The sequence below is a fragment of the Bacillus rossius genome, assembly GCF_032445375.1.
Source record: "Bacillus rossius redtenbacheri isolate Brsri chromosome 4 unlocalized genomic scaffold, Brsri_v3 Brsri_v3_scf4_1, whole genome shotgun sequence".
Classification (NCBI taxonomy): Eukaryota; Metazoa; Arthropoda; class Insecta; order Phasmatodea; family Bacillidae; genus Bacillus; species Bacillus rossius.
The window spans coordinates 4,590,320-4,614,893 of NW_026962010.1; the positions used below are offsets into that span (position 1 = coordinate 4,590,320).

General features: G+C 37.3%; 1 protein-coding gene across 6 annotated transcripts in view; it reads left to right on the top strand.

The window, feature by feature from the left end:
* LOC134541618 (somatostatin receptor type 5-like) overlaps positions 1-24,574 on the top strand; it is a 719,278-nt gene that overhangs the window by 469,482 nt on the left and 225,222 nt on the right. For all 6 annotated transcript variants that reach the window (XM_063385165.1, XM_063385173.1, XM_063385166.1 and 3 more), the window contains one exon: positions 125-162. The gene's annotated coding sequence lies outside the window, so the exon portion shown is untranslated. The remainder of the gene's footprint in view (positions 1-124; positions 163-24,574) is intronic.

A 24,574-nucleotide genomic window follows, 5' to 3' on the forward strand; every position in this document is an offset into this window, starting at 1 on the left:
AGATTAATTGAAACTCAAATTACATAAATTACTTTGTGATGGACGTATTAATTTTTTTTAATAAACTGACTGATAGTGGAAATATATCGTTCATTGTGCTGACAAATTTTTATTCTTCCTACAGGTGCACAGTAGTCACAACAACCTGGCAACCAGCAAATAGTAAGTACCAACCATAATCTTTAAAAAAACGTATGCTTGGATGTTTAATAATATTAACTCCCATTTGTATTTCTGACCTTTACTGTCATGTTCAAGCAAAGATTATTTATTTCCATATTAATGGTAAATATTGTATCGTTATTACCAACTAAATAATAATTTCGGCACTAACCACTCTTATTTTTATGTAATATCTCGTATTATTACTGTCAAGAAGTTACTGTGTTACCCTAATAACTTTAAGTTGGTGTTCTTACAGTTTCCTCCTGTAATTTAACCATCCTGAAAAATAAAGAAGAAATAAAAACTTAATAATTAAAAACGTGTTCTACATGTTCTCATTACTAAGTCAATGCGTTTTTTTTATCATGAATAAAATAATACTTAAAGGATATGCCAAAATCACAAATAACTATTTAGACAGAGTGAGCGCATGGATTTTCGGATACCATTTAATTACAATAATCTCACATTTAAATTTATGTATTTTGCCATTATCTGCCTTTAATTTGCTTAGGAAGTACAACACCATTCTCAAACACTGAAACAATTGTTATGAGAAGTATTGAAATTTTGTCATACTTCATCTCAAACGTGACCGGCGATGACAAATGGTGTACGACATTGCCACCCGTATCGGACAAATCCCACCCTTAACGCCGTGACTGGAGCGGGTGAGACAGGTAACATGATTGCGATTAGAAAGATGCTCAAATTATAAATCCAAAGCTCAATAAATGCAATGTGTGTTCTCATTGAAAGAGTATAACAAGCTTTCCGCAAAAACCTACACCTTGTGTTATTATACACACCTGTTACCTCGTAAGAATTAAGATCTTCTGCTAAACAAAGCTCACATAAATCTGTACGAACATATATGACTCAAACTGGAAAGGGAGGATAGTGAGCCTAAAGACTAGACTTACAATGAAATGAATGTTCGTGAAAATAATGATTTTCAAGGCAGTTTCAACTGTACTGGATTAGACAGAGATTTATTCGGGCTTAGTGGTTGCTCTAACGTATTTATCATGTGGCTACGATGTTGGAACAACTATTCCGAATTATTACGAATCCACTTTGTTATTTGACACTGAAACAGTTAATTAATTTATTTTAATTAGTCTGACAGCCTTTATTTTCTCAATGCATAATTGGTTACATAAACCCATAAGTTTTTAATACTTGTAAATTAGCCCGTCAGAGATCTCCTTGAATTTCATAACTTTTAACTTGCTCTCACAACACAATTATATAAAAAAAATGAATTGTTATAAAAAATCGAAAACCTCCTTTCTTAAATGTATTTTAGAATGTATGATACAAAAATTAAATTTAGGATAGATTTTAAAAATATCTTCAGTTAAAAACGTAGTTATTTCTTTTGTAGATTAGTTCTTTGTAGTTTGGTAGAATAAAAGATACTTCTTGTCTTACAAAATATCTTTCTTTAAAATATTAAAACATTGATATACCTAGAAAAGTATAACCTGTGCAGTAGAGACAATTCCTTTGTGGTTGTTGTTCAATGATCAAGTTATCGACGATCACGTCGTAAGTTATTATTATTAGGTACTAGCTGATGTATCCGTGCATCGCCACGGAAGTCTGTTGCACTGCTCACTATACCTGTCACTCCGCGTTTGACAATGCCGAGCATCCAATGAAAGAAAAATCTTCATCGTATTTTGAAAATTAACTTATAAAACAAAACAAAATGTTTACACTTATGAAACAAATTTTTTTATCTTGGAATCAACGGTATTTTAAATATTTAAGAATATTTAGCCTTTTTTTAACAGGAAGACCTTAATAGTTAACAGGAAAATAACACGCGAAAGTTTATAAAATGCAATTCATTTTATTCCGAACTTGAATCGAAACTGCCATTTACATGTAATATGTAATAAAAGTAATAGTGTAAATTGCTGCAAATTTAATTCCACAATTGTAAAAAAAATCTGCAAAGAGTTTAAACTGTCAGACTCTCTACTTAAGTAATTAATTAATCTGTATACATGTTATTTACGGTATAGCGAAGTGCGAATACCGCTGCAAATATTAATGAAAAAAAAACGAATATTTTAAAATATCGTGTCTAGGTGTACACGTATTCCGCCTGGAAGATATATGACCCGTATTTCACTGCTCGACGCCTTACTGTCCTCACACTAGGCGAACGACAGCAAATACGAACTCATTTATTATAATAGTACTAACAACATTGCCCATGTTGAGAGTTTCTGAAGAGTTACATTCTTGTCATGGTGAGAGTAGTGTATAATTGGACATACGGGCACAATGCACTTCTTATGAGAATATGGGTTGGTGGCTTACTCAGTCGTGGCTTACCAATCGTGACGATTCGTCTATGTTTGGGCTTGTCCGCCACTCGATGCCTATTATCGGGAGGTTGACGCTCATTTTAGATGAATCAACATCGGCCATCTTGGATTCAGGTATTTGGAATAACAGTAATTATTAAGCTTATAAATACAGAAAAAGTCCTAAATTCATTTTAAAAAATCACATTTTAATTTACTGATTGAGTAAATTGTTTTCCGTCCTTGGTTCGATACTTTCTCGATGCTAAACAAAAAGTTTATTTTTTGCCAAAATACTTATTTAATAAAATATGGTGAACAATCCTAAGAGACGCAAGAGGCATTCGATCGATTACTGTCCTTGGTTCTATCCTTGGTAAATGCTAAATATTTACTATATAAAAAAACTTATTTACTAAAACTTGGTGAAAAATCCTAAAAACTGTTTAAATTCGTCATCCACCAGCCACCAATAAGCTTCCGATACCGTCTTGGCTACCATCTTGAAATTCTGTAATTTTTTAGCTCGAAATAAGGAGTGAATTCCAAAAATAAAAAATAAACAATAACTGGTTAGAATGATTATCAATTTGATCGATTCCTGTCCGCGATTTTTAAAAACAGACAGTACAGAGATAATTAAATTTATGAATTTCGTATTAAACAATCTAATGTACAGGATACAATAACTAAAAAAACTTGACCATCACATGAAACAGCAAGACAGAAAGGGAGTTAGCACACACACACACGTGGTAACGACCACGATCCCTCACGCCTGGCAACACACCACAAGTATCCACCACAAACAACATAGTCCCATAAGAAGTACACTGCGCCAGAATCGGCTGTTACACACTACCGGTGAGTCATAACTATGATTATAAAATAAAACACTGTAATGATTAAAATAAAAAATTCAAAATGATTAATCAAAAATATTTCAGTAAAAGTAAACACATTTTAAACACAGTTAAATATAATTCAAATCGTTGCAATCGGTTCGTAGCGCATACCAGCTAAACAAGTCTGCTCCCAGTCATTCCATACTTCCCAAGTGCACTTGCGTCTGGCGCAGCAACTGGTCCCCGGTTGCGCGGGGTCAGGACGAGAGGGGGAGGGGGAAGGATGTAAATGCGGGGGAGGGGAAGGGGGAACGCCGCTAATAAATCTGTAGCGGCAACGCGGCGGCGACGAGACTCGCGAAGTGGGTTTTCCCGTCTAACGGTGATTGATAACTGCGCGCCCGCCCCGCCGAGCAGTTAGTTATTTGTTATTCCCTGTTCGGGGGGGTGGTTGGTGCGGGAGGGGGTTTAGGGGCTTGTCTCTCGACAAGCGAGCGTCGCGCGAGCGAGGGAGTGAGAGACACAGGAACAGGAGAGGGGAGAGGGAGGGTTGGAACCGGGGGAGGGAGGATTTGCGATAAACGCAGCAAGCAGCATCCGTCTTGATCCTCTCCGACGACGGAAGATTTCTCTGCTGCCACCCCCCCTCCTCCTCCTACCACCTCCAACCTCCTTCAGACCCTTCCCGAGTCCTTGACGACGAACAACTCACTTAGCAAGGCATTAGCGACAGCCGTCCCTGCCCGCCTTCCAGCCATCCGAGTCACGCGACGAGACAACAGACTTCAAAACGGAAGCACTCTGTAGTAGGATCGTCGTCTGAAAACTCCCACGGGTAGCACAGACTTCCAACGTTTGCCTTCCGCCGTGACGTCACTCGGTTAGGAGCCAAAGCTGTCCCAAGATCCCGCTGAAACAAATAAAAATACAACTGTGATGGTCTCCAACGATTAAGGCGTGCTGCCGTTTAGAACATCCCTAAATAACCTGAGATCATCTCACGGCCTGAGTAAAAAAAATACGGGCACGTTTCCCCAGAGACATGGGCTGGACAAAAATTAGAAAGACTTAGTAAGAATTTTTTTTTTTTCAAATTTCACATAATATTACTAGCCTGTGAGACAGTTGAAATAGTAACTAAATGTACAAAAATCGACGACAAACCACTAATAAATTACGACGAGTATTGCTGGTCAAATAACTGAAAATTCAGCGACCATCTTAATTACAGTTCTTTAGAATAGTAAAATTAATGTATTAAGGTAAGTAAAGCTTTGGTTAATGTTGAAATGTCTAAAAATTTCAAAAATAAATTATATTAGGTACAATTTAATTTTTTAACATGTTGTGCTTTAGCCACCATACAAAAAAAAATCTGTCTCGAAATTATTCTTCAAATTTAACAAAAGCAATAAAATGATGAGTAACTAGTTTGCTGAAAGTCTTGTGAATTAGCAAGACACTACTAAAATTTCAGAAATCTCCTTTGACTAAAATCAACTCTATTGTCTTACAATTGATTTTGAATAATATCGTATTAAAAGTTTTCTTTGATTTTACGAAACTTTTTCAACATACCCGTGCATTTTCAGACCTGACTGACTACGGCTACCAAGGAGAAACAAACACAGGTTGTCCATAAATAATTTTCCAGTTTTAGCGGTAATATTATGGCAGTTTAATTTAGAATATTAACAACAAATCTTACATCAAATTAAGGGTAAGCTAACCTTATTTTACTTAAAAAAAATTTAATATGTGCACCTTTAGTTATAAGTAGAGACCTGCAAAATTCGCGGATTCATTCGGTGATAGACTAGAATTCAAACACATATACCTCTTAGATAATTTTGCTATTGGCTTACTGTTCATCTGGACTAAACTCAACCAGTTATAAACCCTCAACCAAAGAAGGATCGAATGATAGACAAACCAGCTGAGACGACTTACAAGTCGGCAGCCAATGAACTTGCGTTATTTGACCGAGTGTACAGGGGTATGTGCAGTCTATCCTGAAGGCCATCTAAACCACAAATTTTGCAGGTCTCTAGTTATAAGGCATACATACAACCTGAAGTCCAATACTTCCCTCACTTTGGTTAACAAGTCCGGAGTAATGGAAGGAAAAACCTCTTCAATTCTGTGTCTCAACTCTGGCGGATCATTAAGTACCGACGGAACGTCGACACGATCTCTCATAAAGCCCCAAAGGAAAAAATCTAATGGCGTTATGTGAGTTGAACGTGGAGGCCAGCGAAAAAGAGCTCTGTCGTTTCAACCATTACGAACAATCCAGCGGTCAGGAACTTCGACGTTCAACCACTCTCGTATAACCAATATGACGTAGACCATTATCTGTGGGGGGGGGGGATATTTTTATTTGTTACAAATTTATTTATATTTAAAACAACTTCATACTATCCAGCAAAACTAAAAAATTAAGACATATATTTTAAAAAAAAACATAACCATATTGTGCTGATTAAACATTTAATATTTAACAGTACAAATTTAACCACGAAATTATTTTAGTCAACATGAGTTCGTATATTTTTAGGCTAACAATTTCTTGTCTCTATAGCGTGACGAACGCTGCGGTATCTCAATGTTAACTAAGGATTTTTGAAATTGTATTGCGTATTTCTTTTAATTTGACGTTGTTTCCTTTTATGGCCATAAATTATAACATTAAGTGTTAAAGCATAGTTTTACCATCGTAGAGTTTCATTTGGAACACCAATACGTTTGGTATGTCCCCTTATGTTTAGGAAAGTGTCTATAAATGGGTTAATGTTTGCTGCGCCATCTTGATGTCAGATTTCCGTTCATCGATTTCCGTTCCATTTTCTCGAAACTACCCCCACCAAGTGCTGCATGCAAAGATCGAGACTGAACCGACCTCAAAGGCCAGGTGAAGTCTGTACATGGGAGAAGTCAGGGTAGGGACTAATAATGTCACTCATTAACCGGCTTAAAATAACACAAGTATATCCAAATTTTTGGCCATTGACTATGCAAAATAAGAGTAGTCGTGTCTTGAAACACGCATTAGTACATAAAATGACAAGCAGTGGTACAAATTGTAAGAATGTAACTTTCATAAGTGGAAATATTTATATAATAATTTCGGGTTATGTAAAGTACTGAAGCGTCATCAGCCTAAATATGTGTTTCCAAGCAAAAACGTTTTAAAAGATTGCTGGGGGAGGTATTCAATATCCTTCAGACCCCCAGAAACAGGTCTTTCCAAAATTTCTATGCTTATAATAAATTTTTTCAAGGAAAAATATTATAAAACAAATAAAATGATGGAAAAATTATTGTAAATGGCAAGTTACGTTATCGAGAATTCAAAAATTATAGTTTTTAAAATTTTTATCTCTTTGTTTGTCTGTTCGAGTATCAATAAAAAGCTACTTGACGAATATCTATGAATAAAATTTTAACAGAAAAATCTTTAGCTAATTTAAAAACTAGGCTTTATAAATTCGAAGAATTCCACCAAAAAAATTATATGGCCACGTGTTAGTGCAAGGGATGAAAAATTATGTTTCAAGTTAAAAAATAATTTCATAACTACCTTGGTAGGCATAATATTAAATTCGTTAAGACATTCAATGCTGGATGCATTGAGTTTTGTTTTATAAAAACTAATCAATTTATATATAAAAAAATACTAATATTCATGAGCATTTCACGCGAATTAATGCAGATTTTCATCTGCAAAGGGTTCATAAGAGAAAAACTTTACAGTCAGTTAGAAATGTTGGTATTAGATTATTTAATAAATTACCATCAGCTCTAAAAAATATGGAGCAATATAATTTATTAAAAAAAATAATTATTTATTTATTTATCACATAATAAAGATGATTATGAACAGAAGGTAGCTTCGTAACATTTTTACTGGTTTTTTTTTGTGAGTTTTATATATGATTATGATGAACTGTACTATGTGATATAGGTTAGATTGTGTTCTAATTGTTGATATCTTAATTTTGTTTACTGTAATAATGTATTACTTTTCTTTTATATATAATATTATCTAAATTGGTGCTTATTCATGGAAGTGCAGCTGTTATATATATTTTTTTTTAATTTTGTATGTTTTTAATACTGTTTTTGTACCTGTTTATGTGTTTGTATTTATGTTTATTTGTATTTTTATAACATATTCTATACCATTATGTATGTTCTATTGAATGCAATAAAAATCAAATCAATTAATCAAATCAAATCAGTTAAAAACATTCAAAATATAATCGTTGCATGGCATATGTGAAAATGTTTAATCGATATTTTTTTTTATATTGGCGAAGATATAGGATGTTATGTACATTAATTTCTTAAAATGTTCCAAAGTTTATAGAAGTTTCCAAAACATTTCCAGAAGAAATAGGTATTTCTAAATTTACTTATTCCTGTAGGCTGTGCCGAAAGGAATATTTAACTATAAATGTAGTATATCTGAAGCTAATCAAGCGGAATAAAATTTGTGGCATGATTTATAAAGATGAAAAGTTATCAACTCGTTTCTACAACTTGCTTAAGTTATACTTTTTCTGGGTGAAATTTTGTAAATATGGTTTTAACATTTAAAAAAATACATTCTGATCAAATCAAACTTAATTTTAGATATAACAAATGTTAAATAAACATACATTGCTCTAGCTTTTCTTATTAAACATTCTCCGAAGTATCATTTCTTAAGTTGTAATTGCGGTTAAAATTATTTAAAAATAAAAACATTATGTAAGCCATTGAATCAGTATTGACAAATAAATTGTAAATCAATAAAGATATGCATTTGTAATAAATATTTTAGAGATCGTATCTGCGGTGAAATAAAATAAAACGGGTTGTGCTTGGTTTTTGTTCGATGAACAGATGTTTCAAAATTTACTTATTTATCAAATTATTCATTGGCATCCTTATGAGAAAAAGAAAGAGGGGTAAAAATTATAGGTGTTTTGTTTAAGTAATACTTAGCAAATTTAAAAATCAACAAATACTTTTGATAAGAAATGTGATATCTTTACTCTACATTTCAAATAAAGGCGTGATTGTAAAATAATATCATTAAACGACGGGAGATATTTCTATCATTCTAAGCATAGTTTTAACCTTATTAAATGAAAGTGTAAGATTAAACAATGGCATTAACTTAATTAAAATGAAACTGGTGCGTGTTGAACAATTTTTTTTTAATTGTCTACCGGATGAAAAGAAAAGGATTCTAGTGTGATTTCATCAAGGCCCAATATATCCTCGAACACTCTAAAACATAATTTATAAAATCAGATACTTAATCAAGACCAAAATTTAAAAATGTCTTCGCGTAACCACTTACAAAAATATCTTTCTTAAACGGTTTTTTTTTTAAATAAATCTTTTATTTTATTCACCTGGCAGGCTATTGTGTCTATTTATTTACTAAACATGTTTGGATTTAATCACACACTTTTTTTCTTTCAATGGTAAGATTTTAGCAATACTCTGAAATTGCGCAAGCAATTGTTGGTTAGGCCCATGTGCCTGGATACTATATATATTTTTTACATGTTAACATTTTTTTTAATCTAGGGATTTTATTGTGGTCAGGGGATGGTTTCCCTAGCACCGCTCCCATAGGACCGCTACTGTCGGTTCCTTTACAGGTACTTCTGGGCGTGGGTAGTTAAAACACGGCAGAGCGCTGCAGAAGAGTAAATATTTCCGCTCGCCGCGCGAACTACCTAGGCTTGGGAAGGAGAGGGGGGGAAGGTTATCATTACCCGCGCGATTCCTTTTTCTCCCTTCCCTGCGCAGTTCATATTTCCCTTGGCAGGAAGGTGTTAGAGGGGGGAGGGGGATGTTCCGGCGGCGAACAAAACACGGGACAGTTATTAAAACATTCTTTCCCCCCTCCCCCGCGGGGCTCTTCTTCACTTCCTTCCGTTCCTCGTTCGTGACCGGGCCCAGCACCCAGCGAGCGGGCAAAGGAATGTTAGGCCAACAGCGTTAGCCGCGAGTTATCTAATTATCTCTCTCTTCTCGTTGCCCCGCTCTTCGCTTTCCCCGGAGATAACTCGCAACAGCGAAGACGCCTACCTTCCCCCAGTTATCATCAAGAGCCTTTTTTTTCTTTCGATCCGGCAAAACCTCGTTCTGCACCTTGTTAGTTCATTCCGGAACGCTAATGTCTCGAAGCTCTGTCTTGGTTGTGCTTTTTTTCCTCTGCCCGAATTAAATCATTACATTGTTTGTTTCTTTTTGTTGTGACTGTACGCCTAGTCTACGAGGCCAATGGAGACTATGGCACCAGGCGCGCCCAGGGTCCCACGCCGTTCCTTTTATTACCGACGCCACGCTTACGAAAAATTTCATTACGAAAGATAAAGAGAACCATGGTAATATTTAATAATCGTGTGGGCTTAATACAAGGGTTTTTAAGAGTATATTTTTTCATATTTTCTCTGGGAGGGCTTCCGAAACCCTTTATTCTCTCTGGGGCCATTCGATCCCCCAAAGGCCTTTCCCCCTACAGGTAGGGCCCTTTCCCTTCTCCACAATTATAGTACCACGAAAAAGTAAATTCCCAAAGCCCTAAAAGTCTAGAGCCACCACTAGATGTACCATCTCAGCATTCACCTGGAGGAACCATGGAAACCCGTGAAGGTTGTGTGATTGAGTATTGAATTATGTAGTGTAATTTATTGTAGTTATGTCAAATACTATCCACTCTTAGAAACTCTGGATGTTATTGCAGTAAGTAACTATCGATATATGTATATCTATTTTCATTAATAACATATAAACACACGCACTTAACAACGAACCATCAATATGTATTTTAATACATGATTGTCTTGAATAGAATTACGAGTATTAACAATAATATGATATACATTCTTGTAATTGAGAAAAACAATACTTTCAACATTAATATAATCAAGAAAATATTTTTTCTCTAGTTATTAAATTACACTGGTGCTTGGTATTTCAAAAGATCAGAATTTAGTAAAAAAATGTTCATTAATTAATTAAAATAAATTTGGGAGCTTCATATTAGTTCTTATTTCTCTGTATTCCGGCAAAAATAATCATGAAATGTTAAATAGCTCACTTGGTTCCAGACAGTTCTTTACCTCTGGATTTAGCTATTAAACTATTGCAGACTAAATTTCTGAACAAAGCTTGCTGATTAAGATTCAGGCAGTCAATGATAGTTATGTAAGGTCGATTGCTGAACAGTTTAACTCACCCAGAAGACACCAAAATTGCTATGGCCATTTACCAAAAGAATCACTGATTTTTATATAATCTAATATCTTCGTACTAATACTTCTATCGCACAGACTAAATGTCAAAAATAGTTTCAGGCTCGTTCGAATTTAAACTTAAACCGTATTTTATTCGTATATATTCCTGGAATATCCATTTGGCCATAAAATGGGCCAAAAAAATTAATATTACTCATTCCTCCATAATGGTAGAAATGCCCTTTTTTGAATCTGTACCTCCTGGTTCACTATCACATAATGTTAAAATGATTCCAGCCAATAACAGGAGTTAACATAACATTTGAATAGTGCGCCAACCAATCCGGTTGCTTTACTTCACTGGTGGCTAGATGGGTTTTACACATCACAGCTAGCACAATATCATCTCTAGCATACAAAGTACTGCAAATTTGATACCAATAATGAACAAATAGCTGTTAAAATACACAGATAAAATATCGTAAAACATGACACTGAAGAAAATACATAGATATACAGTTCCAAAGAGCTAAGTATTACGAGTCTGTGGTGTAGAAATGTGTTCCTTTTCTATATTCAGTTGAAATAAAAAATTAAAATTAAAGTTGAAATAAGCATCTGTACCTATGTAATAGCACACCCGAAAGAATAATGACTGTACTGGGATACGAACCATGATGCCATGCGCCGCCTTGATCCGTGTCTCATAGTAAACTGTCGCTAGAATCGTGTTATACACACTTTTAAGTACATATTCATGCCTGTCTCATGGTTATCTATGTTGTGTGTCACAATAAATGTGCAGTATTTTCATGTACGAGAAATTCTGTTTTGCGCACTCACTAGTTAATTGATCTTGGCCTTGTTTCTCCATGAGAGCGAGGGAATCACGGGTTGGCTGTGGTTTAAAAATGCAAGACAAAGTTTCATAACGACATCAATGGCTGTTTTCTAAAATACCTCTTAAAGTGACCTTTTAGCCAAAAGCATACTTTAAGACTGTCAGTTTATATTTACCTTCCTAATAGTTGCAAGGATCTGTACAGAATAACTGATGTCCTTCGTGAAAGAACAAGTCGCTCAGCAGTGTGGCCTTTGAGGTGGTTTCAATAGTCTGTTTATTAATCAGAAAACTACTGTTTACGCCCTTTTATATTTATTTATTACTTTAAAATGATAAACTTGAACTAAAATAAATATTTACCGTGATTAACAGTAAAATGTTTTAACGTAAACAAATTATTGCCGAAAGAGATTTTTTTTGGTTCATGACACCATGTTGTGTTAGCGTTAAAAGAGTTATGATATAATTTCAGGGCTTGTTTCTCGCTGAATGCAGACTTGAGATTAAATAACACTTTACATTTTTAAGGGGTGATTAGGCCCCTTCATTTTGCAGTTAAAAATTATTAATACCGCTTGCAATAAAGCGTCGGGGATAATTTATTTTTGGTTTCTTTGGCTACTTGTTGAAGTCTATACTTGTGATCTGGTGTGATTATCATGACAGTTGTAGTTGCTCATGTGAAAACTGTTAAAAATATTCACAGTAAATTTACGAAGAATACTGATTACAAATTATACAGGGATCATCGTAAATGTACGGATATCTTCGTAAATTTACAATTAATATGTTTGCTTACTTTTAACAGGAATCACAAAGGTAAATTTTAGTAAACTAATCAAACATTCAGAAACATATTAAGTTTACAGCTTAAAATATTATTATCGTTTTATATTTACTTTGATTATATTTTTACGTAAGTTAACATGCATTGTATTTTATACGAAGATCCAGTTATTTTAAATTACGGAGTAGGCTACACTTCGTTTATTCCAGGTCCATTCTTCGTTGAAAAATCTGTAAATTTACTATAATTTATGACAGTGTATAGATTAAAGCATATTAGTAAATATGTGGTTGCAACAAAGTATAAAAGTTCTGGGAAGAATTATTTATGCCTTGACATGCCGTAAATTGAGATAAATATAGAAAAATTAGAATTTTAAAACGAAAATATGGAAAAATCCAAATAGTGGGGCCTAAAACACTTTAAGGAGCATCAGTAAACTATGCATTCACTTTTCAGAAACAGCTAAATGTCATTGTGAAGGTAATCTGCAGAAGCTTGCAATGTTCCCGAAGATGCATCCTCAACAAAAAACCTCTAAAACAACAATTGTGTTCGTGAATAAGAAAAAGGACTTTGCGCTCGCTCTGGCTCTCGTTGCTGATGGGGAGACTCTTCAATACATAATGGGTAGGGACCGGAAAAATTCGCGGGTACAATGACCTGTAGGATTAACTCCATAGTTCTACGTACACTCGGCCAAATGTCACCCACTCATTGGATGCTGTCTTGTGAGACGTCCCAACGTAGCAGCCTGTGATTCATATAAAGCTTTGGTTGGGTGTTTCTCATTGGCCCTTAGTCATCCAGGTGTGTTGTGAGCCAATAGCAGAGGCAGCACCCAGGTATAACTATTTATATTTTAGCCTATCGCGAAATGAATTCACGAATTTTTCCGGTCTCTAATAATGGGGCTTTGTACCACATGACGGTGAATCGGTGTTCACGGATGACTGAGTCACTTTAAAAGATTTTTTCTTGTTATGACCATTCAAGTCTACAAAATGTATTCCAGAATAGTTTCGCTATCAGAAAGTTTCATTTGGCCCACCAACACGCTTGGTGCGTTCCCCGATTATCATAAAAATGGCTATACCTATACGAGTTAATGGCGTAAGATGCGATTCAGACATCTGGACGAAATCAACGAAAACGCTCTGCGCATGCGCGTTATTTTGGCAACAGAACCGGACGGCATCACATAGGGCACCAGAATCCGTTGCCTAAAAACGAGGGACTGGCCGTGTCCTATCGTGCACTAGGATACGGTTAGGGTACAGATGTAGCATATCCAACACCTAAACTCTTGTTTCTGTCTCTTGGAATACAAGACCTTAGAGACTTCCCTAACCCAGAACTCTCCCAAACAAACACACTTAGTTTTTTATTTAGGTTATGATAAAAAAAAACAGGCACGGAAGTTGGCAAGAAGCGGATCCAAAGATCTCGTGGTCGTGACGAGTGGCTCATGCGAGCGGGGTCGAGGGGAGGCAAGGAAGCGCTTAACGCTAACGATCCCGAACGGAGAAGAGAGAGTATTTCCGTCGCACAGGTGGTAGCTCTGACCGCGAGCGAGGGGCGACGTTATTTTCAAACCGAGAGAACAGGACGGGCTGGTGGGAGGGGGAAGGGGCACACAAGACCTCCCTTGTGCGGAGCCCGGTACAGGTGCCGGATTTCTGGCTCCCGGACGCGACGTCCAAGTCTTCGCGTGTGCATTCTTTGGCGACGGCCACGTGACGCGCCGCCTGCCTGGCCGCGGGAAGTCTTCTTCTCACAGACGAGAGAGCCAAAACCCGAAGTTCCCCGAAGTTCATGCTCGCTTTCCGTATCTTTAATGTAGCTATCCTTACCAAATCAACCGTCCACAATGTTTTAAAGTATTTATAATGTAGCTAACCTAACCTAATTGACCATTAGTATCCTTTTATCAACACCACCATATTTATTTACAATGAACAAAAAAAAAAACCGAAGATGCACGATCGGGCGTTTGGCTCTCTCGTCTGTGAAAAGGCTTTCCCCCGGCCGCGCATACGGCGTGCAGAACCTCAGAAGAAGAAAAAAGATATTTGACAACTGCTCAAAATATCCAAGAGGTGTCTGTTATCGAAAAGCAATATCTGAGGTCCGATTATCAGTTCTGTTTACTTATTTCGATTTTTCAATACAAAAAAAAAACGCGGGTTTTTAGAAAAAAATATAAAGGCACGAAAAACGTCCTCTGGGTTCTGGTCTCTGAAGGCGCCGGGCCGCTCCACCGTCGTCGGAAAAAAAAATCTCATCGAAAACAAACGGTAGTTCCACTTCTCTTTTTATATGTGAAGCATCCAATCTCTCGGTACACGGCGTTCGGTAGGGGTAATTTTTTTGTGAACGCAACGGAAATGTGTAACAACAATGCTGCAAACTGCAGCGGATGGCGCAAACCAAAGTTCACAGTGGCAAAGGGAAACGTTTTAGTATTGACTGCCTAATGGATTTTAAAAAGATGGACAGTATTTTAATAAAAATTCCCTGTAGAAAATCAGTCGGGGTTTAGTATTTTTTTCAAGTCTTTTTTTTTTTTTCACTTTTATCGGAGCCGTTTTATTATTCAGTCTAAACGGTCGGTCTGCGAATGGAATGATTCGATAGTAGACGTAACTGCTCCGGCAGCGATCTCCAGAGGCGGATGCGAAAACTACGTGTGATTAACGACGATAAATGTAGTTTAAAACACATTTTTCGTGTATTTATCACACTCGGCATTATTTTATAGAATTATAAGTTAAATTTTATCTCCGAGTGTCCCAATATGAATTTTTTTATGCAACATTATAACACATGAATTTGTTTTTAACTTTAGGTTATATGTTTACACATCACTGGCCGGTACTGAAAAACTCGTTCTCATTGTTTTCTTCTTGAAGAGGTGGTTTTTCTTTTGATTGAGTTTGGGGTATCGTGGTCATTCAATAAAGCGAACCTCCTCTACAGTATAAGTAGCTTGTTTTTTTTTTTTTTTTTTTTTTGTTTGGTGTTTGTTTGTTTCCATCGAAATTTCTACTCGTCTTTTTTTTTTTCTCCCTTGTACGTTGACCTTATTTCACAGCAGGATCGAATACGTGTGTGTTATCACATGTAAATGCTATTGGTTCTAAACGTAAATTAAACTTTTACGATATTTGAGCTTAGTTAAGTCCTAGAAACTCTTCATGGATACATATATTCTTTAAAAATAACTAGTGATTTGTTGTAGTAACCATAAATTGTTATCAGCATTTCGAGGCAACTGTAGTATTGAATTAATCATAAGGTACATTCATACTAATTTTCTCTCAGCTATCTAATCAATACGCAATGAATATTGACACACTATAAAATTTATTTGAATGGTATTTACACTAGTTACCAAACCAATGAAACACGAAATTGTAATAGCTGAATAGGGATTTCAAGCCAGTGCCGTCCGGCAAAATTGTTAATGTCTAATGAAAATTATTTAAATTTATACTATTAAATTGTTCATATCTTAACTAACTGCCTGCGACATTGACTGAGAAAACTAACATACATTGACATTAAATCAGACACCTAAATAATCAGCATTTGAGCATAATCGTTTTTTTCTGTTGTAAATATTTATTAAATTAGGTAAGTTATGTTACATAAATAAAATTCTGAAACAGACTACACCATTAATATTTTTTTTTAGAATGTTTGGTTTTCCACATCTGGGTGATCGCTACGAAATTAAAAATATTGGCTGTATTTCGTCAGTGACAGTGTTGATACTTTCACCCAAAAAAAAAAGTGTACTTATTGACGCGCGTTACAATTTATACTTATTTTTTTATTTAAAACAATGAACTTTTTTTAAAAATTTATTGAAACAAAAATTAAATAAATACTTAGTATTTAATATTAATGTAAATCTGTGTATAAAATTTATTTTTAATGTAGTAAAATAATGAGATAAAATTTAATTAATAATGAAAGTCGTTAAATATGGTGAATGTTTGTTCTAATTTATTAGTTATAGTTATTAAAAATTAATATAATATTTTTAATGTAAATAAAATATACATACCAGAACAAACATAACCTCTCGTTTCATAAAACTTAGGATGACTTTTTACTGACACCATTTTAGTTCATCAAATATATTTTAGGGTAGTTTCACCATCAGAAAGTTTAATTTGACACAACGATACGTTTGGTATGTTCCTTAATTTTAAAGACAGTGACATTATATGGATTTATGTTCATACACATGCGTCCGCCATCTTCCTGTGAAAATTTCGTTGCGTGCGCACCATAAAAATTCCCTCTCGTTTTTTTTCCATAACGAAGTGTAACTTTAAAAAATTGGTTGTCTGTAAAGTCGGTTTACGGACGATAGTTTAACGTGACAACGTCACAACAAAACATTGATGAAATGATTGCATACTTTTATGAATAAAACTGAATCATTTTTATTGAATTATCACTATTTTGTATGGATACAAAGAAGGAGTGAATGGAAATCTACAATTTAATTGATAATTTTACTTTTATTTGCACTCATTAATTAAAATATGTTTATTACTTTAACGAAGAGAATATTTTAACTATAACTTTTATACATGTTTGCTATTTAACTTCTTCCAATCTGTGTTATTCTGTTAAGGATAGGACGATGATAGAAAAAAAGGAAACGAATGGGTGTGTTTCAGGTTTAATGTACCTCGAAAAAGTCAAATAGATGGTTGTTCCAATCGAGTGGAAGAGAGATAGATGCGGCGCAAGCGTACAATGAGCGTAACGGCACAAAGAGTAACGGCACAATGTGCGTTACGGGACACTTTTTCGTGCGTGCAGCCGGCGTTCATCGATTTATTAGACGTTGTCACGTCAAAAAAAAAAAGTGACCGAATTGCAGGAGCGAGCGGCGAACTTGAGGTGTTGCTCGGAACTGTTCGGGCGCCTGTGAATCCCGAGCTGCCCCTGTTGACTTAGTGGCGATAACGTCAGGCAGAGGTCGCTGCTGCTCGCGGAGAACAAGGAGCAGGGCGGGGGGGGGGGGAGGGGGAGCTGTGGTCTCCCTGCCGAGGCACCGCCGTCTCTGCTAAATCAGTGCTTTGTCAGTCGCAGGCCGGTCCCGCTGCCACCTCTACATCACGGACACCTAGAGGGAACCAGTCGACGAGGGAGTGAGAGTGTTGTTGGGTGGGTAGGGGAGAGGGGAGAGGAGTTAGGATCAACCAACGACCAGCCCCGCGCGCCGACCGATCCACGCGAGGACCAAAAAATAGTCGAGATGTCCCCGGGGAAGTTCGTTCGCCGAGAAGTAGGGTTGACGAGGCCACCTCTCCGGTGACGCCGGACGAATCCCCGCCCACAAGATGGCATCCCACGTCATCTCCATCACTCTCTCTACTCTCGCCTTCAATCTCTCTCTCTCTCTCTCTTTGCTTCGGCCGCGCCTGAAACACCCCCCTCAAAAAGGGGTGAAGCGGTCCGTTAAATCACGCTTGAGGAAATACGCAAATATACGCACACGAACCTTTTTCAACCCACGGACGTGGTACACTCTTCTGCTTTCTTGCCTCACTTCGCAGGAAAAACCAAGGGGGAGACACCAAGTAAATATACGAGGAATGTGCGGATGAAACAACTTCTGGCATCAGGCATGAAGCGCTGAACATCCATCAATCCTGAAATGGATACATAAACATAATTGGACTGTTAAAAACGCATATGGTTCTTGAATACGCAAACAGCCTACTTAAAAACTGAAGATTTTAATGATAACTAAGTAAGCAACCTCGGAAAGAGTCAGCGCCCTAATGTTGTGCGGAAGGGCATAGGAGCGAATGTCCATACCTACGACTGCCACATAACGCTGGCAATACCTACAGTGATGCATAAGTTTATGCATGCTGAAAAACCACATTGGTGGAAAAAGTATGAAACCTTGATTATGGTTAAATATATGAAATCACGTAAACCGAACGCTTATGGAAAGACATGTATACTGGAAAATTAATCACCCAGAAAGAAGCATTGAAATCACTTAAAGAATAGCCTTAAAAAACTTATCAATTTTATGTTCTGAAGGGACAGCAAAACCACCCTAACCCACTCACTCCCCCCCAACCCCCCCCCCCCCCTGGACCAAATATTTGGGTGTTCCCAATTACCTATGTTAAAATCATTTCCTGTTTTCAAGATATATATAAAATTTCCTTTTTAAATAAATATTGGTTTCGGTCACTTTTGACATCATTCATCAATATATTTTGTTATCTTCGTTTTCTATCGTCAAAAAAAAAGTGCTTTTTCGAAGAACCGACCTCAGTTTCCAAAGGCCGAGGACCCTTCTTCCCAACAACACGCGCTGGGAAATATATTCCGGACACGTCCATCCTTGCTTCGGAACGTGAGACATGAAGGAAGTGCCGCCCCAGTGGTCCTCGCAGTATAGCGAAAAATTCTGAAAATTTTCGCAGAGACGTCAAAAAAGGTTTTCAGCTGACGGTCGCGACTGCTTCGGGATCACACGTAGCCGGAGAGTCGTAAACCTTCGGGACCGGCGCGCGGCCGGAGTACCACTCACGTGCCTGCCTTCACGGGCAGAAGGCGTGGCGATTACTCCGGATCACCTTTTTCTTTTTTTCCTTTCTGTGTTTTATTGAATACCTCTCGTATTCCCGGGTGATGCCCTTCCGACGAGCGGGGAATTACCTCGGCGGGGGGAAAAGATGTATCGCTCAGGTACACAGGGCATCTTCTGCTGAAGAAACTAGATCGCCGTGAAGTTTTAAAGGGGTTTTTGGGTGGATGATTCAATTAAAGTCTGTGTGTGTGTGTGTGTGTGTGTGTGTCTTTGTGGATTGAAGCTGAGAAGGAGTTCGGGAACCTTCTTTCGCACCGCGAATACAAATGAAACCGCGACGATCTTCTTTTTGTTGGGTGGGGGGGGGGGAGGAGGAGGATGAAGTCTTCCAACCGCAGGCTGTCACGGTGTGGAAAGAACGTCAGCTAGGAACAAATAAAAAATAATCTAAAAAGACGTGGAAAGAATTATATCCCCAGCGTCAGGAGGCGAGACGCTTCATCAAGTGGAGGGGGGGGGGGGGTGCGGGGTTGGGAACTTCCCGGCGATTGTCATTCTCGCGCGGTTTCTCGCGTCTCCACCGAATCCCGGCCGAAGACGTCGTACACCAGAATCACGAGAGGACAAGGGAGAGAGAAAATAATCTGGTGGCCGTGAGAGTGAAGACCACGCCGCTGGAAAGAATTTAGTAGTACAGTAAACTCCCTATTATCCGCGCATGCTACGAAAAAACACAGCACATCTGTAAATCTGTATTTTATAACAAGTTAACAAGTTTTAACTCTACTGACGAGTGTATTGTGTGCAGTATACAGTAAAACGTCACAGGCCTTCTCGGAACTCACGCAGTTAGGCTGGCATGCGTAGCTATTTTTGTTTCTGTCGCGCTTTGTTTCTAGTCGTATGGTTGAGCACTTTTATGTTTACATTACTGAAATGTATAGTATGTTAATTATTCAGTAAAATACTAACATTTTAGCATCATTAAAAAAAATACTGTTAATTATAACTTTTACTGTACATAAATGTTTACATTTTTAAGTAAAAATTAATGTTTCCGTTTTTGTTTGCCATTTTCTGCTCTTTTGCTGATTATCCGTGATTTTCACTATCCGCGGTGGCCCTGCCACTTAATTTCGCGGATAATCGGGAGTGTACTGTACTGTGAATGTGTCGAACAAAAACCTGAATCTTCTTCCTGCAATAAGTGCTCGGTACCTGTAAGGGCTCTACGCAAATCATGCATATAATTCGATAAAATGTATAAAGAAAACTTATTTGACCAATTGATCTTCCTCGCTTTGATACATCTGTGCCTCGGAGATGTAACACACTTGGACATGTCCTCAAAATGCACTTTTTACAGTATAAGGCACCAAGTCCAGTGACCTAATATAAATTTAAGGTTTTATATAGATACATAGGACACAAGGCTCATTTCTTATATAAATAATGAATGACTTCAAAAAACCACTTTGAGTAGTTACTATTTAGTTCTAACTAAACTAAGTTTTCAGTGCGAAATGATAGTAATGTTAATAATCAATAGCAGAGTATTCAAGAAGGGTGAGTTCTCCTGAAAAGTATATTTAGTTTTGTACCTTAATTACTTCTGTACGCCTCCAGCGTACATATCTATACATATAATTTGTAGATAACTAAAAAAAACTATTTTCTAATAAAATTGTTTCTTTCCAATGAATACTGTAAATTATACTTTTATTTTTTTGCATATAATTAATGTTACGAAAGAGAAGAACCCATATACATTTTTTTTGCTTTACTATAAATTTAAAACCATAAAATAAATTGATGGTAGAAATACAGCTATGTATGTGGCATGTACTGAATCACATTTAAATAACAAAATCGAATAGTCTTCAAACTGCAGTTGAAAGAGAAAAAACTAATCACCTTCTGAATGAAACATTTGGTCCTTTTATCCCTCAATTAAACGTATATAAATAATGACAGATAATTAATTAATATCTACCTGCAATAAAATTTCGAAAATAAGCTAGTTAATAATGAAATCTAGAACTTAGTTCCTAACACAGTTATTTTTTATAAAAGTTATCTTCAAGTTATTTTAAATGACACTAGGTATGCCTAGATTTTACTGTTATTTGACTTCAACGAGACACTTTGAGTTTTCTGAAGGTAAGATATTGCTACAAAGTGGGTGTAAGACGTTTTCAATAAACCAATGATTTTAATTAATTTTGATGTATATAAAAGATCTTCTTAATATAATAAAAATAAACCATGTTTATTTCAAAAGTGTGGTTACAAACTGTCTTGTCTCTCGAGGTTGAGTAGCGTCGAAGATAGATTGCAAGGACGAAATCCCAAAAGAGCCAAAGACTTCCCTCATCACCCCCCCCTCCCCCAAAAGTGGGTTCAGTGGCGTTTCCAAAATCGTAACCGTAAAACAGAATGTTAAAAGTAAACATGCGGTCCCTCCTGGGTGACCTTTAGATTTTCGCTCCAGGTAGATTTTACTGACGTTTCGCTCTTCATGGCAGCAGGCATCTTTAGAGCTTAGTAGCTAAACGATGGAAATCTAAATACTTTATTATAAAATGGCTGCGAAAGCCCGCAATATGCTTTTAGTATGAATCAAGCTAACGTAATATTCCACGTAAAATCACTATAACAGTTACCTACTACCAGTTGCAGTTTCGGTAAAAACACAATTGACCTGAATAGTCTGTTTTCAAGTAAAATGTTTGGTTTAAAAAGTTCCTTGGGTCACGTTAATTTTTTTCCACTTTGCAAACACCTTGCGAACTGTGTTCCTGAACTGTAAAGGAGCAAGTGCCAAATAACGTAAGCAAGTGCCAAATAACGTTACTCGCCGTTCTAACGGAGCTTGCGCGGAAAACATTAATAGATAACGGTTTTTAAAAGATGTATATTTTTTTACGTGACAACGTCTAATAAATCGATGAACGCCGGCTGCACGCACGAAAAAAGGATGACCCATTGTCCCGTTACGCACATCGTCCCGTTACGCGTTGTCCCGTTACGCTTATTGTATGCTTGGGCCGCATCTATCTCTCTTCCAATCGATTGGAACAACCATCGATTTGACTTTTTCGAGGCACATTCAACTTGAAACACTCCCATTCGTTTCCTCCTTTTCCTATAATCGTCCTATCCTTAACAGAATAACATAGATTGGAAGAAGTTAAATAGCAAACATGTATAAAAGTTATAGTTAAAATAATCTGTTCGTTAAAGTAATAAACATATTTAATATAATGAGTGCGAATAAAAGTAAATTTTTCAATTAAATTGTAGATTTCATTTCACTCCGTCTTTGTGTCCATACAAAATAGTGATAATTCAATAAAAATGATTCAATTTTATTCATAAAAGTATGCAATCATTTGATCAATGTTTTGTTATGACGTTGTCACGTTAAACTATCGTCCGTAAACCGACTTTACAGACAACCAATTTTTTTCTTATTTTTTGATACGTAACATTTTAACTCTCGGTATACGGCCTTTTTGTAGCATTTATTTCGTGAATGGAACGGAAGTCGCATGGAACGGAAATGTGTAGCCACGGTGCTGCCATCTGTGGCGGATGGCGCGAACTCAAGTTCACAAAGCCAAAGGGAAACTTAATAGTATAAACTGTTTCTTAAATTTCGACAAGATGGGCAGTACTTAAATAAAATTCCCTGTCTAAAATCAGGTCCGGAGCCGGAACGCAAAAATTTATCCAAGTCTGTTTCGCTTGTATCGCTTTTCGTTATATCTAAATGTGATTCGCTTCAAAAACAAAATGTAGTTCAAGAAGCGTTTTGAGCATATTTATCACGCTCGGCATCATTTAAAAATATTCTACGTTAAATTTTGTGTCCGAGTTTCGTATTATAAGCGTGTTTGCAACATGAGAACACTGGGAGTACTGAAAGACTGTCTCTTATATATATATATATATATATATATATATATATATATTCATCGCGAGACCCCGAAAAACGGGCTAATTTATGGAAGCAGAGGGCCATGGCGTTGACATCGTCGCGAAAGGCAAAAGTAACAGAAATGTGTATAATGAGTTGGCGTGGGCTGGCCGGAGGAAAGGGCCGTGTGCCCTTGGCAACAGCTGATGACGGGAGTCTGAGGAAGGTCATTACGGGGGTGTCTCCGCAGCAGTTGAACCACCCCCTGGCCCTTGAAGCCACCCCCGAGGTCGCTAGCCAAAGAACCCCCCCCCCCCCCCCCCCCACCGCCAGGCGGAAGTCTCGCGGCTCTCCGGCCGAGCGCACGAAGAAGGAGCGAAAGGGCGAAGCAGAAAGACCGTGGAGGGAAAGCGAACTCTCTTAAAAATAAAGAAAGTAAAGGAGAAGAGGGCAAAAAAGGGGTTTCCCTTTTCGCGCATGCCCGAGTATTTACGCCCGCGAGTGAGATTTCGAAACTGCGAAAAAGGGCAAAGAACGTCCAAGGAGGGCATATCGACTTTTTTTTTTTTTTTTTTGGCTGGGAAACCTCTCTGGCGGACTGCCCCAACATGTCGCCGCCTGCCCCAGTAGTTAAAATTTTCAGACACTTTGCACTCTCTCCCAGCCATTCACCCTTCATCACTCTTCGCCCACACCGGCGTAACACTTCTCCCCCCCCCCCCCCCCAACGTTCTGCAATTCTAATATTCTCCCCTCTTCCGCACTCTCTCAATTTGGTGCTTCTTTGTTCCCGCTTCTCGACCCAGATTAAACTTTAAAGGAGATCTTGCAAAGGAAATTGCAAGTCTTCCAGTAAGAAGCCCAAGCAACTAGTTTGTGGGTTCTTCCCACGCAGAGTCCACGAGTACGACTTCTACTATTATTTTTCAGAATTAAGATGTATTAAATTAGACAAACTGATTTTAAATGTTTTCCTAGTGCCATATTTGTGTGTCTTTTAAAATAACAATTTGTATATGTATTTATTTCGAAACTAAACACTATTTATAAATTAGATCTGGGTTGTTTGACATAACGGTAGAACAGATATAGCATTATAGAGGCTTCAGTCTATATTGCATTACATAAATAATCCATAAACGTATTTAATTAAACACGTAAAAAAATTAACACATATGTTTTCAAGTTAAAATATGTTTTATATAGAACGTGAATTTGTACTTATAATAAAATCGTTTGGAAAAAGGGGAGGAAGTTTTTACACTGAACCATATTGTTACGACCTATATGGGAAGAACTGGGTTCGTAAGGAATAGTCCACTTAAGTTTTCTTATTAAGTTTTTATTAATGACTGATATTAATATTACTAATAAATAAACGTACTTAAAAATACCCGATCACCGATCACTGGCACTTAAAACTGTTTATCTGCAAGTCATTCAGTTTCTGTCAAGTTCCACAGTTCGCACTCCTCACTGGAGCCAGGCTCGACAGTGGTTCGCCCCTCACCTCGCGCCTGTCCACACACACAGTCTCGCGCCACTCTGTCGCACTCTCAGGTCCCGTCCGCTCCTCGTCGCGTCACCCTTGAGGGGGTCTCTCGCCCTCTTCGCCACTGTCGCACTTCCCTTCACTCGCGGAACTCTCCGGACTCTCGGAACTCGCTCGCAACTATCGCGGAGGCCGGCGTCGCTGCTTAAGTACCTGTGGCACCCTTCTCGAACCAACCAGAGCGGCTGTGAAGAGTCGCGTCATCCCGGGCCGACCCGACGCCCGAAATCTCAAGAAAGGCGGTGTCCATTCACGCCACTCCACGCGGCGGCACGCGGAATTCCCAAGGCCGCTCAGCGATAGACAACAGCTCCAGGGCA